Below are 19,734 nucleotides of genomic sequence, written 5' to 3' on the forward strand. Positions count from 1 at the left end.
AATACCTGAAGACTTGCCCGTATCAAGCGATTTGAGTTGTTTCGCAACCCCTAACTTCTAAGAAACTCATGCTAGCAGATGTTCGTGTTTCAAATTCTGGAATATTCCATTCGTCTTCCCTGGTGAAGGAATTTCGGAAAACTGCGTTCAATAACTCCGCTTTAGCGGCACAGTCGTCGATAACAGTACCATCGGCACTGCGCAGCGAAGGTATTGACTGCGTCTTGCCGCTTGTGTACTTTACATACGACCAGAATTTCTTCGGATTTTCTACCAAATTTCAGGACAATGTTTCGTTGTGGAACCTATTAACGGCATCTCGCATCGAAGTACGTGCCAAATTTCGCGCGTCTGTAAATTTTAGCCCATCTTCTGGATTTCGCGTTCTTCTGAACTTCACATGCTTTTTCCGTTGCCTCTGCAACAGCGTTCGGACCTTTTCTGTGTACCACGGGGAATCCGTTCCATCTCTTACCAATTTATAAGGTATGAATATCTCATTTGCTGTTGCTACTATATCTTTGAATTTGAGCCACATCTCTTCTACATTCGCATAGTCAGTTCGGGAGGAATGGAAATTGTCTTTTAGGAAGGCTTCTAGTGACACTTTATCCGCTTTTTTAAATAAAATTATTTTGCGTTTGTTTCTGATGGATTTGGAAGAAATGGTATTGAGCCTAGCTACAACGACCTTGTGATCACTAATCCCTGTATCAGTCATGATGCTCTCTATCAGCTCTGGATTGTTTGTGGCTAAGACGTCAAGTGTGTTTTCGCAACCATTTACAATTCGCGTGGGTTCGTGGACTAACTGCTCGAAATAATTTTCAGAGAAAGCATTTAGGACAATCTCGGAAGACGTTTTCTGCCTACCACCGGTTTTGAACAAGTATTTTTGCCAACATACCGAGGGTAGTTTGAAGTCCCCACCAACTATAACCGTATGAGTGGGGTATTTATTTGTTACGAGACTCAAACTTTCTCTGAACTGTTCCGCAACTGTATCATCGGAGTCTGGGGGTCGGTAGAAGGAGCCAATTATTAACTTAATTCGGCTGTTAAGTATAACCTCCACCCATACCAGTTCGCACGGACTATCTACTTCGACTTCACTACAAGATAAACCACTACTAACAGACACAAACACTCCACCACCAATTCTGCCTATTCTATCTTTCCTTAACACCGTCTGAGACTTCGTAAAAATTTCTGCAGAACTTATTTCAGGCATTAGCCAGCTTTCTGTACCTATAACGATATCAGCTTCTGTGCTTTCTATTAGCACTTGAAGCTCAGGGACTTTTCCAGCGCAACTACAACAATTTACAACTATAATTCCGATTGTTCCTTGATCCAAGCACGTCCTGTAATTGCCAAGCACCCTTTGACATTGCAGCCCATCCCGCACTTTCCCGAGGCCTTCTAACCTAAAAAACCGCCCAGTCCACGCCACACAGCCTCCGCTACCCGTGTAGCCGCCAGCTGAGTGTAGTGAACTCCTGACCTATTCAGCGGAACCCGAAACCCCACCACCCTATGGCGCAAGTCAAGGAATCTGCAGCCAATACGGTCGCAAAACCGTCTGAGCCTCTGATTCAGACCCTCCACCCGGCTCTGCACCAAAGGTCCGCTGTCGGTTCTGTCAACGATGCTGCAGATGGTGAGCTCTGCCTTCATCTCGTAAGCAAGACCGGCAGCCTTCACGAAATCAGATAGCCGCTGGAATCCAGAGAGAATTTCCTCAAATCCAAAGCGACACACGTCATTAGTGCCGACATGTGCCACCATATGCAGCTGGCTGCACCCTGTGCTCTTCATGGCATCCGGAAGGACCCTTTCCACATCAGTAATGACTCCTCCCGGAATGCACACGGAGTGCACACTGGATCTCTTCCCCTCCTTTGCCGCCGTATCCCTAAGGGGCCCCATTACGCGCCTAACATTGGAGCTCCCAACTACCAGTAAGCCCACCCTCTGCGATTGCCCGGACCTTGAAGGTTGAGAATGATTCTCTGAAACAGGGCAGGCAGCTGCATCTGGCTCAGCCAGAGACAGCGCCTGAAACACGAGGTATAAAAGGGTAGTCCATTGCCGGAGCTATCATTTTTAGTCGAATGACTCAGATGAAAATGTTTCCGACGTGATTTTGTCCACGCCTCTGGTATAAACAGGCTTTGAACCCGAAATGGGAGTTGGAGCTAGACCTACAAAATAGAATGTACTGGGTCCTCTGGTCCAAGTGAACCGATTATTAACTGGAAATGTTAAGTTCGGCTACCCGTAAACCATTTCCCACCATTCATTTACTTCATGTTCCCAAACAACGATGGAATTGTTGTCAATGGCAATGGCAATGGAACACTAACGCAATTATGGATGGTCATAGAGGCGCCATGGCTCAATATTTCTGCAGTGGACTTTCAACAACTTATCGAGTCCATGCCTCGTTGAGTTGCTGCACTACGCTGGGCAAAAGGAGGTTCGACGTAATATTAGGAGGTATCCCATAAATTTTGTCACCTTGGTGTAATTGCATCTTAAAATCAACAGTACGCATTTAATGACGAGTGGCGCTAATTTTTAATCACGTATATGTCCTACGTTTTCAATTTTTGTTAGAAACAATTTTTTGCGTATTTCTAAATTGCATCTACTGAAGAAATAATAGGCAAGAGGAAGAAATAACTATTTTAAAACATCAAACTAAGCCATTTTCCTAGCTTCCTGAAACCATACGTTTAGGGAGCGTCACTATAGTTTCGCGAGGCTGTATCTTCGATCATAATTTTATATAACCGACGTTATTCCTAAAATTGCCGAAAACATACAGAGACACCATCACACTCAGGAGAAAACGTTTCCATATGGCATTCGTAGTTCTAGAACGTTATGTGTTATTAAGTAAAATGGTATTGCGACAGGTATGACGACAACAAATGGTTCAAATGGCTCTGAGCACTGTGAGACTTAACATCTGAGGTCATCAGTTCCCTAGAACTTAGAACTACTTAAACCTAACCAAGCTAAGGACATCCCACACATCCATGCCCGAGGCAGGATTCGAACCTGCGACCGTAGCGGTCGCGCGGTTCCAGAGTGAAGCGCCTAGAACCGCTCGGCCTCACGGGTCGGCTGACGACAACAGTTTGGATGTACACTCCGGTGATGAGCCGAGCATGAGATGGGATCGATAATTGCTAATACGAGTGGCAGCGTTCCTCACTGTCGCATACGACGGCATAGAGCTCGCAATACGCTTTGACAATACGTCCGCGTGTTTCGTACATCATACTCGCTGTCTCAAAATAGAATAAGAAATCTGAGGAAGGTCCTTCCGTTGGGAACAATTTTTGCGATCCCGGGCGTTACTTATGTCCTCTGAGCAAAAGCTTGCCACAAATTTGAAAACATTCAACCGCGAGCAGCTACTCTTATCAGCTTACACAGTGCGTGGCTCTTCGCTTTCGGTGAGCACAGGACGGCACCCACAGCAAATTCTGCTGTCCGCGCCAAATAATGTCTCAGATGACTTGCTCGTTCAACGATACCCGAAACCGTACGCTCTCGGTGTAAACCCGGTGAAGGATTTTACTAGGAAATTATGAGCGCTCTAACTGATGCAACTAACTTCCGACGTTTTATTGTGAATTCAGTGCTTTTCGTAGGGGGGTGTATGCCATATGAACAAGTTAACTCAGACCATTAACTAGAGGGTTCGGGAACTAGCGATTGACAGACGCAACAGTACGAAGTTGAATGTCTGCGGAAATAGAGCGAAACATTTCTTTTCTTATCTGCATATTTTGCACATCCATACTGGCTTTCATGTTCATCTCTTCGAGTTAAAATTTTGATTAATATAAGGTGTAAGCACGTAAACATTTTCTTGGTTAAAAAAGCTTTTATGAATGTTGAGAGAGCATCTCTGGACTTTCCATTGCTGAAGAGTCTGAAGTTCAGTGGCATAAAGTGAAAGGTAGCTAGTAGGCAGACAGATATTTCAAGAAATGAAATCGAAACAAAATTATTCTTGTGCCTAAGTCTCACGTCTATGTTCTACGTCAACGTGCAATAACCACTCACAGACCGCAGGTGGCGCCACTAGCAGTGGAGGGTATATGAAGCATGTCGGGAGAGACCTGAGTAACAAAAAAATGTGTGTGAATTTCTAAGGGACCAGACTGCTGAGGTCATCGGTCCCTAGACTTACACACACTTAAACTAACTTATGCTAAGAACAGCACACACACCGCTACTTGAGGGAGGACTCGAACCTCCGACAGGAGGGGCCACGTGAGTAACAGTGCAGTCATTGTCGTAATACTGAAACGGAGTGATTTATCTGATGTCATAAAGGGCATCATCATTGGCTTTCGGATAAAAGATCGAAGTACATTCTAATCGGCTAAGTTTTCAAACTTTTCGAGCGTTGCAGTGCTCAAAGTACACTGTGCAAGACAAAATAACGCTATCCAAAACTAGAACCGACCCAGCTTTCGTTCACCACGGGCCACACATGACAGAGGTGAACGACGGCCGCGGAGATGTGTACGGGCGATTAGACGTGCAACTGTAGAGCAACTGGCCGCCACGATGAATCGAGCGGCAACCAACAATGTCTCTTCAACGACCGTGCAGCAAACGTTGCTGTTGATGGCCTCCACAGCAAGCGCCTGGTTCATGCACTCATGCTGACTGCTGTTCATCGACGATGAAGGCTGGAATTCGCACGCCAGGACCACAAGTGGACGTCCACAGAGTGGCGACAGGCAGCCTTTCCAAATATATCACGATTTATGCTCCACCGGACAGATAGCCGTTGGTGTGAAACGTCTGAAACAAAACAATATGCAACTGGGAGGGTTGAGTTTTTAGCAAACAGAACACAGCATTTTGTTCTCGATGGAGAGACGTCTACAGACGTTAAAGTAACCTCTGGCGTTCCACAGGGGAGTGTTATGGGACCATTGCTTTTCACAATATATGTAAATGACCTAGTAGATAGTGTCGGAAGTTCCATGCGGCTTTTCGAGGATGATGCTGTAGTATACAGAGAAGTTGCAGCATTAGAAAATTGCAGCGAAATGCAGGAAGATCTGCAGCGGATAGGCACTTGGTGCAGGGAGTGGTAACTGACCCAAATGGTTCAAATGGCTCAGAACACTATGGGACTTAACATCTGAGGTCATCAGTCCCCTAGAACTTAGAACTACTTAAACCTAAATAACCTAACTACATCACACCCATCCATGTCCGAGACAGGATTCGAACCTGCTACCGTAGCGGTCACGCAGCTCCAGACTGTAGCGCCTAGAACCGCTCGGCCACTCCGGTCGGCGCAACTGACCCTTAACATAGGCAAATGTAATGTATTGAGAATACACAGAAAGAAGGATCCTATATTGTGTGATTATATGACAGCGGAACAAACACTGGTAGCAGTTACTTCTGTAAAATATCTGGGAGTGTGCGTGCGGAACGATTTGAAGTGGAATGATGACATAAAATTACTTGTTGGTAAGGCGGGTACCAGGTTGAGATTGATAGGGAGAGTCCTTAGAAAATGTAGTCCATCAACGAAGGAGCTGGCTTACAAAACACTAACGCGAACCATACGCGACTGGAACAGGACAGGGAGGTAATGATAGTGGCACGTAAAGTGCCCTCCGCCACACACCGTTGGGTGGCTTGCGGAGTATAAATGTAGATGTAGACCGTTACGGTATGGGGAACGTATTTGTGGCATTTGCTGGTCTCGTCATTTTGGAAGGCACAGTGGATTAATACAAGTACACGTCTATCTTTGGTTACCATGTAAACCCCTAGATGCAGTTTGTTTCTCCCTCAGCATGATGACATCTATCAGCAGGACAATGCAACGTGCTACACAGTATAAAGTGTACGTGCGTAGTTCTAAGAGCACCAAGGTGAGTTACTGTACTCCCCTTGTCATCATACTCCCCGATTTTAGACCCAATCGAGAATATGAGGGACCACCTCGATTTTTCTGTTCGCACCATGGATCCTCAGCGAAGAAACATAGCGCAGCTGGTCACGGCCCTCGAGTCGGCATGGCTGCACATCCTCGCCAGTACCTTCCATAACCCCATTGGCTTTCTCCTTGCACGCCTCAGGCTGCAGAAGGCGTTTACAGAGGCTTTTGAGATGTAGTCTCATTAATGTGACTGGACAGTGTACTTGGTCAAGGTCTGCAATGATCAGCATAAGCTCTCTATTTTGGTTCTAGAATGAAAGGAAACACGACATTTGCAATGTAGGAAGGAGGAAGACTAAACTTGAATGCCCTGCCGACGATACTGTTAGTATGCGCGAAGCGCAAGCTGAGGCTGGGGAAATATGGAGAAGGAAATCAATCATATCTATCGAAGGAACCATGCCGACAATCGCCTTAAGAGGTTGCGGAAAATGACGAGAACCTAAATCTCGATTTCTGGACAGGAATTTGAATTATCGATTTCCAGAACGCAAGTACAATGTGTTATCTCTCCGTCACCTAGCTAGGTGAAATATATTGGGTCTCTGAATATTAGTTCCTAACCATGTTCCTAAAACCTATATTTGATTGTCTAGTTTATTGCTACTGATCATGTACGTCCTGCAGCATTCAATTCTGCGCTTGCAACAAAAAATTAACGGTGAGAAATCTTAATATGAGCTCGTAGTACTATTAAGGAAAATTCTGGAGAATTTATAGAAGTCACTAAAATCTTTACTATTTGAACAGATGACAGAAACGATTCCCGAGTAAGATTCGTGAACATAACAGGAATAATCCTCCTCTTGAGAAGTATAGAAGTTAATGAACTCCATCAGTCCATAAAGTTTCGACACTGAATTAGTAAAAAATAGAGAAACATTAAAATGATGAATTTAATATCTCAGATGTTCTGAATTGTCTTTACCCATTTGAGTACAACGTGCAGACAACCATGTCAAACATAAAAGTCTTTCTTTGAGAATCTGTTCAACCCAGGACTCGCATTGTGTCTGATGAACACTTGCCAGTCGCAACGCAGTAAGATAAGTCAAACGGCCTTCACAATAAAGACACTTCGACTGTCGTAAATTTATCGGTAAGCTGTCGAAGCATTCGTAATGAAGTTCCAGAATTTTCTGCCCTTCAGGTGAGTTCTCGCGCTCAAATTATTCTCGGGACCAAAAGCTGGCAGATACCCGCAGTAGAAAGCTTCGAGATACTTAGCGAGTCGTGGAACGTATGCTGGAAAGACCGATTAGAGACCATAGTAGAGGGAATTTTCATTACAGTTGACAAAAATATTGACTCTAGTGTGATCGGAGTTCACTGTGTTAGTATAGTTACTTGGTCGCGTATAACAGGTGTAGGTGAAACCAAATTAATTGTTGGATGTTTTACCGGCGACCCGATTCTGCTGTGAAAGTTCTAGAGTCATTCAAAGAAAGTGTAAGGTCAGTAGCGCATAAGTACCCAGATCACGCAACACTATTTGGAAGCGACTTTAACCTACCGAGCATAGCCTAAAATGTCTATGGATTCTGCCGAAACGAAAAACGCCTTTCTTTTAATGACGTTCAACCCAAAATCTGTATCATTTCTATGACACTCTCTCCCATATTTGGCGATAATACAGCCATGCGAAAACCTTTCGAACGCATTTTCTCAGAACTGTACTGAGCAACTAGCTCGGCAGCCAACACGCAATGGAAATATGTTAGACCTTATAGCTAGAACCAGGTCGGACCTCATCGTCAATGTCAGCATAAAAGCGTTATTAGCGATCAAGATGTCATTACAGCAACTATGATTAATAAATCAATCAAGAAGGCTAGGAGAGTGTTTCCACATCTACATCTACATGGATACTCTGAAAATCACATTTAAGTGTCTGGCAGAGAGTTCATCGAACCACCTTCACAATTCTCTATTATTCCAATCTCGTATAGAGCGCGGAAAGAACGAACACCTTCATCCTTTCGTACGAACTCTGATTTCCCTTATTTTACCGTGGTGATCGTTTCTCCCTATGTAGGTCGGAGTCAACAAAATATTTTCGCATTCGGAGGAGAAACTTGGTGATTGGAACTTCGTGAGAAGACTCTGCCGAAACGAAAAACGCCTTTCTTTTAATGACGTTCAACCCAAATTCTGTATTATTTCTATGACACTCTCTCCCATATTTGGCGATAATACAAAACGTGCTGCCCTTCTTTGAACTTTCTCGATGTACTCCGTCAGTCCTATCTGGTAAGGATCCCACACCGCGCAGCAGTATTCTAAAAGAGGACGGACAAGCGTAGAGTAGGCAGTCTCCTTAGTAATTCTGTTACATTTTCTAAGTGTCCTGCCAATAAAACGTAGTCTTTGGTTAGCCTTACCCGCAACATTTTCTATGTGTTCCTTAAAATTTAAGTTGTTAGTAATTCTAATACCTAGGTATTTAGATGAATTTACGGCCTTTAGATTAGATTGATTTATCGTGTATCCGAAGTTTAACGGATTCCTTTTAGCACTCATGTGGATGACATCACACTTTTAGTTATTTAGGGTCAACTGCCAATTTTCGCACCATAGAGATATCTTTTCTAAATCGTTTTGCAGTTTGTTTTGATCCTCTGATGACTTATTAGTCGACAAATGACAGCGTCATCAGCAAACAACCGAAGACGGCTGCTCGGATTGTCTCCAAAATCGTTTATATAGATAAGGAACAGCAAAGGGCCTAAAACACTACCTTGGGGAATGCCAGAAATCACTTTTGTTTTACTCGAAGACTTTCGTTCAGTTACTACGAACTGTGACCTCTCTGACAGGAAATCACAAATCCAGCCACACAACAGAGACGATATTCCATAAGCAATTTCACTACAAGCTGCTTGCGTGGTACAGTGTCAAAAGCCTTCCAGAAATCCAGAAATAGGGAATCAATATGAAATACCTTGTCAATAGCACTCAAAACTTCATGTCGAGTTAAGAGCTAGTTGCGTTTCACAAGAACGATGTTTTCTAAATCCGTGTTGACTGTGTGTCAATAGACCGTTTACCCCCAGAGGTAATTCATAACGCTCGAACAAATTATATGTTCCAAAATCTTGCTGCATATCGACGTTAATGATATGGGCCTGCAATTTAATTGATTACTCCTACTACCTTTCTTCAGTATTGGTGTGACCTGTGCAACTTTCCAGTCTTTGGACACGGATCCTTCGTAGAGCGAACGGTTGTATACGATTTTTAAGTATGGAGCTATTGCATCAGCATACTCAGACAGGAACTTAATCGTTATAAAGTCTGGACCAGAAGACTTGATTTTATTAAGTGATTTAAGTTGTTTCACAACTCCGAAGGTATCTACTTCTACGTTACTCATATCGGCAGCTGTTCTTGATTCGAATTCTGGAATATTTACTTCGTCTTCCGTTTGTGAAGGCATTTCGTAAGGCTGTGTTTAGTAATTCTGCTTTGACAGCACCGTCTACGATGACGTGGAGAGAAGGCATTGATTGTGTCTTGCCGCTGTCATACTTCTCATACGACCAGCATCTGTTTGAATTCGAGACAAAGTTTCGCTGTGGAAACTATTATCAGCATCTCTCCTTGAAATCCGCGTTAAATTTCTAGCTTCTGTAAAAGATCGCCAATCTTGGAGATTTTGCGTGTGTTTAAATTTGGCATGTTTTTTCGTTGTTCTGTCCCCCGTTTTGTGTACCAAGGAGGATCAGCTCTGTCGTTTGTTAATTTTCTTGGTACAAATCTCTCAATTGCTGCCGATACTAGTCCTTTCAATTCATGCCACATCTGGTCTATACTTATATTAATTTGGAAGGAATGGAAATTGTCTTTCAGGAAGGTGTCAAGTGAATTTGTATCTGCTTGTTTGAATAGGTATATTTTTCGTTAATTTTTGGGGGATTTGGGGGTTACAATATCCACTCTCGCTACGACAACCCTCTTTTCACTCATCCCTGTATATGTTTTGATGCTCGTTATTAACTCAGAATTTATGCTAGGTATAGCAGATAAGCAGTTATTAGTACCTCACTTCGATAGTGAACTGCCATCACTTAGTTTCATTAAGATGGATGCAGAGGAATTATGGGTAAAGTTTAAGCAGGCTGTAAATAGTGCTCTAGACAGGTATGCGTCTAGTAAGTGGATAAAAGATGGAAAATACCCACCATCGTTTAATAACGAAATTCGGAGCATGCTGAGGAAGCAGAGGCTGTTACACTCTCGGTTCAAAAGGGAACATATAAATGACGACAAGCGAAGGTTAGTAGAAATTTGGAAGTCTGTGAAAATATATATGTGCGAAGCGTACAACAACTGCCACCTTCACACCTTAGTAAAAGATCTGGCAGAGAACCCGAGGTAATTTTGATCTTATGTAACATCGCCAAGCGGGTCTAAGGCTTCCATTTAGTCCCTCATTGACCAGTTTGGTGCGGCAGTTGAAGAAGTAAAACGAAAGCAGAAGTTTTAAATTTCTCTTTCAAGAAATTGCTCACACAGGAGAATCGTACACATATACCATCATTTGACCATCGGATAGACTACCGTATGGACGACGGAGCAGTAAGCACCGCTGGCGTAGAAAAACAAGTGCAAGATTTGAAAGCAAATAAATCGCCAGGCCCTTATGGAACCCGAATTCTGTTTTACAAAGAGTACTCTACGATATTGGTACCTTACTCAGTATGTATTTATCGTGAATCACTGGACCAGCACAAAGTCCCAAGCGACTGGAAAAAAGAGCAGGTGACTCAGAACATGAGAAGGGTAAAAGAACGGATCTGCAAAATTACTGACCAGTATCCCTAACTTCAGATTTGTTTAGAATCTTTAAACATACGCTCCGTTAGAATATAATAAACTTTCTTGAAACTGAGAACCATATGTCCAAGAATCAGCAGGGGTTTGGAAAGCATCGCTCATGCGAAACTCATCTTACCGTTTTCTCACATGATGTACTGCGAACTATGGATGAAGGGGAACAGGCAGATTCCGTATTTCCAGATTTTCGGAAATCGTTTGACAAAGGGCCCCATTGCAGGCTGTTAACAAAGGTACGAGTACATGGAATAAGTTCAGAGAGAGCCGAGTGTTATAGCCACGTGGTTTACGGCGCCTTGCCACGGTTTGCACGGCTTCCCCCGTCCGAGGTTCGAGTCCTCCCTCGGGCGTGGGTGTGTGTGTTGTGCGTAGTGTAACTTAGGTTAAGTAGTGTGTAAGCCTAGGGACCGATGACCTCAGCAGTTTCATCCATAGAAATTTACCATTAATATCCAGTTTTTCTAAGTTCAGAGATATCTCAGTGACTCGAAGACTTCTTAAGTAATAGAACCCAGTACGTTGTCCTCGACGGCGAGTGTTAGTAAGAGACAAGAATTTCATCAGGAGTGCCCCATGGAAGTGTGATACGACCGCTGTTGATCTTTATATACATAAATAATTTCGCGGTCAGAGTAGGCAGCAATCTTAGGTTGTCTGCTGATGATGGCGTGGTGTAAGGTAAGGTGTCGAAGATCGAGTGACTATGGGAAGATACAAGACGACGTAGCCAAAATTTCCACCACGTGTGGTGAATGACAGCTAGCCCTGAATGGGGAAAAATGTAAGTTAATGCCGATGAGTAGGAAGATCAAACTAGTAATGTTCGGATACAGTATGACTAGTGTTGTGCTAGACACAGTCAAATCGTTTAAATATCTTGGTGTAACGTTGCAAAGCGACATGAGATGGAACGAGAATGCGAGAACTGTGTTAGGGAAGGCAAATGGTCGACTTCGGTTAATTGGAAGAACTTTAGGAAAGAGTGGTTCACCTGCAAAGGAGACCCCATATAGGATGCGGGTGTGACGTATTGTTGAGGACTGCTCCAGTGTTTGGGATCCGTACCAGGTCCGGCATTTTAAGCTGAGTGCCGAACGATTCTTCTGCCGCCGACATAAACTGCGCGTAAGGACCATGAAGATAAGATACGAAAAATTATGGCTCACACGGGGGCATATAGACAGTCGTTTCTTCGTCGCTCTATTTGCGAATGGAACAGGAAAGCCGGCGGGAGTGGCCGAGCGGTTCTAGGCGCTACAATCTGGAACCGCGCCACCGCTACGGTCGCAAGTTCGAATCTTGCCTCGGGCATGGATGTGTGTGATGTCCTTAGCTTAGTTAGCTTTAAGTAGTTCAAGTCCCATAGAGCTCAGAGCCATTTTGGAACAGGAAAGGTAATGAGTAGTAGTAGTACAGGGTATTCTCCGCCACGCACCGTACGGTGTAGATGTAGATGGTTGTTATTAAAAACACCAAGTGTCATCGCTGGTGATGATTCTTTTCAGAAAAGAACTGTCCGCGTTTTGCGTTTCAGTCAAGTCGCAGGAGGCGTCCACAAATTGTTGTTTTTGCTCTGCAGTGAAGGTGAACGGGTTAGACTTTGCAAATGCATATTTTTTCTTCTAAGCGTTGTGGAGACTGCCTCGAACACGTGACGCAACAATGTTGTCACACTACGGTCGCATGTCCACTTATCAAACGCACATCTATTGTTTTCAATTTTTAGTTCAAGGGTCCAGGGCCACCGTAGTTACTGCAGGGACGTCGCTTATACGTCAGGAATAAAATCAGTTTCGCAACTTTGTGGACGGACAGTGTAGACGCAGACGTAGCGGTTATCCGCTTGTGCAGGTCATCAATATTGCTGCTCGGTCGAACGTGTGTAATGTAGCCTGATGCAGAATGTTTTTGTAATTGAATTTGCAATTCGAGATTTCGTCCGAAGGACATAACCAACGCTGGAGATCTTATTTCTGTGCCCAGTACAACGTCCACATACGACTTCCGCTTATCATTTTGAGGTAGCTTTTCTTTGCAGTAAGACGACACATTCGCAGCCTTATGAAGTTTATGATATCCCAATAAGACTCACACACCTACTGCACGAACTCGGTTCGCTATGCTGCTGTATTTCACAGTCTTGCAGCTTTACTGAGTGTCCGATGGCTATTCTTACCGCACCGCGTACCTAGCGTGGGGGTAACAATATGAAGTTAATGAATTTACATAGAGTTCCTGGAGCACACGAGGCCGGATTCTTTGAGCGGCCGTGCGCGCGTCCGACGTGCCGCGTAATTGTGGCCGGCGGGCAGCGAGGGAGCGGAGCGAGCGCAGCACGCCCCCGCGTTTCGCGCTCGGCTGGCTGCGCCGCGAGTGGCCGCCATCGCGCCGGCCGCCGCCCCCGCCGCCTAACTTGCCTGCCAATCTACCGCCGGTACAATCGCGTCCACCCACGCGGCGCCCAAAGCTCTCCTCGCTGCCTCTCGCTGTGCAGGGCGAGTAGAGCACCGCCAGACTTCACCGCAACAGGGCTGCTATCGCTCCAGGCTGGAGGTCCCAAGAACAACTGCTCGTTTATTAGGCTACTGTCAGTTACCGTTCAATAACGTTGCCCAAAAACGGAAATGTTTAGTGTTCAAAAATAGATTATTCTTGCCTATTTCCCACTGCTGAAATCAAAAATCTTCACAGAAACTACGTATTACCTTTTGTTTTCTTTATTGTTTTAAATTATTATTGCGAAGCGTGATGTCACGTAAGACGACATGAAAAGGAGCCTTTCACCACTGGAGACAGAGCCACAGGTTACCCCAAAGTCATAACACAATACTTACGTGTCGTGTTAATCCGCATAAATCGGCTTCATTACGGAGGTTTTAACCTCCGAAACGAATTGTGGAAATAAATAAAGAGTGACTTGTAACAGTAAACTTGTTATTTCGTTCGATATCACTAATATTCACTGTAAAACCTAAACAAAAATGTTCGCATTTAAATGTAGCTCTCGGCAAAAAAATGTGAAATGGACTTTTAATGTTGCTGACAAAATTAAAATGTATCATTCCTTATTAACACGTTAAAAAAACACAAACGCCAATAGACTGCAGATGATGCTATTTTGGCTTGCCCATACAGGGTATTTCCACAAGAGTGTACAGAAACGTAACAGGATATAGAGAATGCTCCACTGAACAATTTGTTATAGGGAACCTGGGATCGCCGGCCGGTGTAGGCGACCAGTTCCAGGCGCTTCAGTGTGTAACCGCGCGACCGCTACGGTCCCCGGTTTGAAGCCTGCCTCGGGGGTGGATGTATGTGATGTCCTTAGGTTAGTTAGGTTCAGGTAGTTCTAAGATCTAGAGGACCGATGACTTCAGATGTTAAGTCCCATAGTACTCAGAGCCATTTCAACCATTTGAACCTGGGATCGAAGAAGCCAGCTTAAGGAGATGTAGAAGTTAACTTGTCTACCGCTTTGTCTAGCAATACTGTTTTCCAGCTTATTTACTACAAGTTAACAGGTTCAAAAATGATTCACATGATATATATATATATATATATATATATATATATATATATATATATATATATATATATATATATATATATATTGGCCACGACATTTTGGTAGATTGTTGCAGTGTCTGTGTGTTTATGGGTTGCATTTTCATATGACTTCAAATGGTTCAAATGGCTCTGAGCACTATGGGAGTTAACATCTGTGGTCATTAGTCCCCTAGAACTTAGAGATACTTAAACCTAACTAACCTTAGGACAACACACAACACCCAGCCATCACGAGGCAGAGAAAATCCCTGACCCCGCCGGGAATCGAACTCGGGAACCCGGGCGCAGGAAGCGAGAACGCTACCGCACGACCACGAGATGCGGGCTCATATGACTCGTCAAGCTAATGGCAGCACGGCATCTCTTGCCGCAATTGTCACAAGTGTATCTGGCTGCTGAGGCATTCCAGATGATATCATCACGCCACTCTGGTCTCATGATAGCCCGTGCCTTCCATCCGTTGGTGTCGATTCCAAGGCTCTCCATATCTCGTTTACAGAAATCCTTGAATCTCAATACAGGGCGTCCTACACGTCTATTGAGATCTCTCCAAGCATCACCTCACGTGGTAATCTGTCAGGATCCATACGGTGGACGTATCCCAGCCAGCGGAGTCGTCTCTGTTTCAAGATAGCTGAAACACTGTTGCAGTTATTTTTAGACAGCACTGCCTCGTTGGTCACTCGGTCCTTCCACGTTACTCCGAGGATGGATCTCAGGCACCGCATGTGGAAAGCATTTACATGTACATCCTTTTATTTCGTGCAAGGGAACAAGGAGGACGAGTCTGATTACTAAGAAGTCACAGTGCAGGCTTTTTTGGCTTTACTTGTACGTAAGGAGACTCTACTGTACCGTATTTACATCGACCCATAGCAGAACGTGCAATGAATCAACGTCAGACTCATTTATTACTCCGTGCTATTCAGAGACGCACAGTACAATAGGATGGAGCAGTGCCAGTGCAATATTTCCTATTCGCTGGAATGGAAGGGGAGGTCGAATTCCATGGCCTGCTAGGTAACCTGACCTGAATCCTCTTCATTATTTCCTAATGGAATCTAAAGTCACTTGTATATGAGACCCCAGTGAATACGGAGATGGAACTAGTTGTCACAACGATAGCTGCCTCTGATGTAGTTCGAAACACACCCGGGTAATTTGTCAGGGTGCGTCAGAAACTTGTTCACCGATGTTATGCTTGCATTGAAGTTGATGGTCATCAGTTTCAGCACATTTTGTAAGATGCGGTACAAATGGTTCGTTCGTTGTGTCAATGATGATATTTGCCGTTAACTAATGTAAATAAAAAGTACACAGTAATATGATTTTATTCCTATTATTTCCATAAGTTGGCTTCTCGGACCCTAGGCTCCCTATCTCAAATTGTTCAATGGAGCATTCTCTACGCCCCATTAAATTTTTGCACACTCTTATGGGAACACCTCGTATATACAGTGTTTTCCAAAATTAGCATTAAAAATTCTAGGACTTGTAGAGGGGAGTGAGTACATAACATTTTGAATGGCAGCCCTTGTCCGAAAACGTACAGACGGCTTCAACTAAGATGTTTAACCCATACACTTCTGCCTGAGGAATTGATTTAAGCGTGACACAGCACAATTAATAGGTAACAGTTCATAAGAAAACATAACGAGAGAAGAGGAGCCCACGGAAAAAACTGGGTAAGTCACGTTTAGCACATGAATAAGAAGTGAAAATTTAATCCTTTAAGATTACAAATAAATACTTAAAACACTCTAATCGAGTGTAATCAATATAATTATGATGCCAAATTTAATGATTGTATAGGAAGTACCTTCGAAGAAAGTAATAATCGAAATTATACGATAAAAAAACAATACATCGAAAGAAAGTACGTCTTTTCCACTAAAAGAACGTTTTAAGTCCGTCACTTTTTAGTTGGCTTTCGTCCTTTCTTTTTGTTGTTTAATTTTGAAAGTTTCTTTTTGTTGGTCTTGAATTTTGATTCGTTATGTAGTAGAGTGGAATAGCTATTTCTTGCTTCTTGACCACAAAGCTGTTTAAAGTCTTGAAGGTCTACATATTTTTCTTAAGATATTTGCAGGAGTTCTGTAAATATACCCCTATAATAAGTTATCTGCAAAAACACTCTTGATTTACATCACACAAACGCTGATTTTGCAAAACGCATATCATTATATTCTCGATGAGGCCATAAGAATTCGTCTGGTCCCTGCAGTTGATACTCAGGGTAGACGTGTACTTGTAGACCACCAGAGCGTTCCAGATCTAATGGTGTCGTGGTTGCAGTGTAAGCAATCCTGTCTTCCTTCACAACCAGAGCTTCTCTGAGCGGTCGTGCCTTCAAAGATCACTTCAGTTTGTAACACATTTTTAAAAACGTCGTCCAATCACGTATCGTTTCCTATTGAACAGGAATAGGTTTGTAAGGACCTGGATTCAGTCAGCCGGCCGCGGTGGTCTCGCGGTTCTAGGCGCGCAGTCCGGAACCGTGCGACTGCTACGGTCGCAGGTTCGAATCCTGCCTCGGGCATGGATGTGCGTGATGTCCTTAGGTTAGTTAGGTTTAAGTAGTTCTAAGTTCTAGGGGACTAATGACCACAGCAGTTGAGTCCCATAGTGCTCAGAGCCATTTGAACCATTTGGATTCAGTCTTGTGTTTCCAAAAGCCTTACAACAGTTTTCTCTTTTATCAAACATAAGTTTTTATCGTATTCCATGTAAGTGTGTCCTCTTATTGGAAATACTGTTTAGGTACTATCTAATCTCTTAGACATTTGATGAATGTTGAAACTGTAAAACTATCATTTATGCTTGTATTAAACGTCAATGGAGCTGATACTTGGCAAGGATAGTTTTTTCTTTCTTTTATAGTCCATGCATACTGCTTCATTTTCCTCTATTTTCTGACTTCCTTGCCTTGCTTTTCCCCGTCTTCAGTAAAATGTAACAGCCCTCAGCTTGTCAGCCTGGTCTTCCATGATCATTACTTAAATTTGATTTATAGTTTCAAACATTTCTTTTTCAGAGGTATTTAGTGAAATCTTTGAATTTATACCTTTTAATTCTGCTTGAACTTTATCACATGTTGAGAAGGTACCAGTATCAGGTACACCGATGATAAGCTGAATTTGCTGTTAAATATTTTCCGGTATGTCCCATACCAACAGGAAGTTTAGGGTATTTTCCTTTATATAATTCATAGTATTTTTTATTGGTTGTTCTTGTGGATGGTAAATGCTGTCTGTTTTCCGTTGCCATAGTAGCTGTTTCTACCCCTGAATTCACCTATAAGGTTTTCAACAACTGCCTCCTTTTCTTTGGTAGTTTCCAAGGCGGGTTAGCATGCATACCTCTTCTGTCTCTGGGAGATATTCCAGCATCGTTTTTACTCCACTATAAACTACAGTCTGCTCTTTGTTATTTAATGTACAGCAGGAAAGGCCTTTCGGAAAATAGGAATTTCATTCGTCGTATCAATTCGTTTGGTTCTTAGAATGCGTCGGAAAAAGCAATTTCTGCTTCAAAATGGCTCTGAGCACTATGGGACGTAACATCTGAGGTTATCAGTCCCCTAGAACTTAGAACTACTTAAACCTAAGTAACCTAAGGACATCACATACATCCATGCCCGAGGCAGGATTCGAACCTGCGACCGTAGCGGTCGCGCGGTTCCAGACTGAAGCGCTTAGAACCGCTCTGCCACTCCAGCCGGTTAAGTCCCATAGTGCTTAGAGCCAGCTTTCTAGCATTGGAATCGTGATACCTAGGCCTTTTATGAGTAATTAACTTCTCAGACACTGCCTTGAAGTCCCTACAGACATTATTCATTCCGCCGTAACTTTTTGTCTTTTTAACTGATTGATTATCAGACGGTTTTTCACCGTCTTATGATGATCCATACATTCTGAAAATCCTAAGAGGACCACATTACTATCACACTTCACTTTTTCTGTAAGGAAACAGCCGGCCGGTGTGGCCGCGCTGGTTCTAGGTGCTTCAGTCCGGAACTGCGCGACCACTACGGTCGCAGCTTCGAATTCTGCCTCGGGCATGGATGTATGTGCTGTCCTTAGGTTAGTTAGGTTTAAGTATTTCTAAGTTCTAGGGCACTGATGACCTCAGATGTTAAGTCATATAGTGCTCAGAACCATTTTTTTTTTTTTGGTAAGGAAACATCAAACAACACAGAGTAAGAAACTCAATCGATCTCGTTTGTGGTCGCAACACAGCTGACCTGACTGGCGTTATGTGAACAATGGAAGCAAACCTTGGACTTGCCCTATTCTTTTTGTCTTAAAACGTTCTTTCCGATACCACTAAAAGAGAAATCCTTTGCATCTCGGTGACTTGCCACGTTATTTTAAAGCCATTGTAACTGCCTTATAGTAGCGAAGACTAGCGATCAGAATGTGCTATAAACTTATATATTAATTAAATGGACTTAACCCGTTTATTTCTTGGGACATTTACCACTTAAGTACACTTGTTTGTGTTAACACTTGAACATAACTTATTTACATTGTTCCAAAACAAAACAGAACCTAATATAATGTACGTACAGAACAGAACTGATGCGTTATAACAGCGGCTACATGTGGCACCCACCAGCATTGTTACACATGTACGAACGAATCACGTTATGCTACACACAATCCATCCCACGTGGTGTCTCTTCAGTTTCTAGGGGAGCGGCCAGAACCCGTGACACCATATCTTCCTCTCTCTCTCTACAAGAGTCTCGTAAATTAAAGTAGTCGATAGGAATTAAATCCGGCGATGGCGACGGCCACGCGGTTGGACCACCTCTGCCTATCCATCTTCCCCTCAGGAGACTTGGTTGCCCCAGAATGGGGTCCTCCGCGGAACTCACGGACTTCGAATGTGGTCAGGTGATTCAGTGTCACTCGTGTCATACGTCTGTACGCGAGATTTCTACACTCCTAAACATCCCAAGGTCCACTGTTTCCGATGTGATAGTAAAATGGAAACGTGAAGGGACACGTACAGCACAAAAGCGTACAAGCCGATATCGTCTGTTGACTGACAGAGACCACCGACAGTTGAAGAGGGTCGTAATGTGTAATAGACACACGTCTATCCTGGTCATCACACGTGAATTTCAAACTGCATTAGAATCGACTGCAAGTACTGTGACAGTTAGGCGGGAGGTGAGGAAACTTGGATTTAATGGTCGAGCGGCTGCTCATAAGCCACAAATCACGCCAGTAAATGCCAAACTACGCTTCGCTTGGTGTAAGGTGCGTAAACAATGGGCGATTGAATGATAGAAAGTCGTTGTGTGGACTGACGAATCATAGACGCCATGT

The sequence above is a fragment of the Schistocerca gregaria genome, chromosome X, assembly GCF_023897955.1.
Source record: "Schistocerca gregaria isolate iqSchGreg1 chromosome X, iqSchGreg1.2, whole genome shotgun sequence".
NCBI classification, from domain to species: domain Eukaryota; kingdom Metazoa; phylum Arthropoda; class Insecta; order Orthoptera; family Acrididae; genus Schistocerca; species Schistocerca gregaria.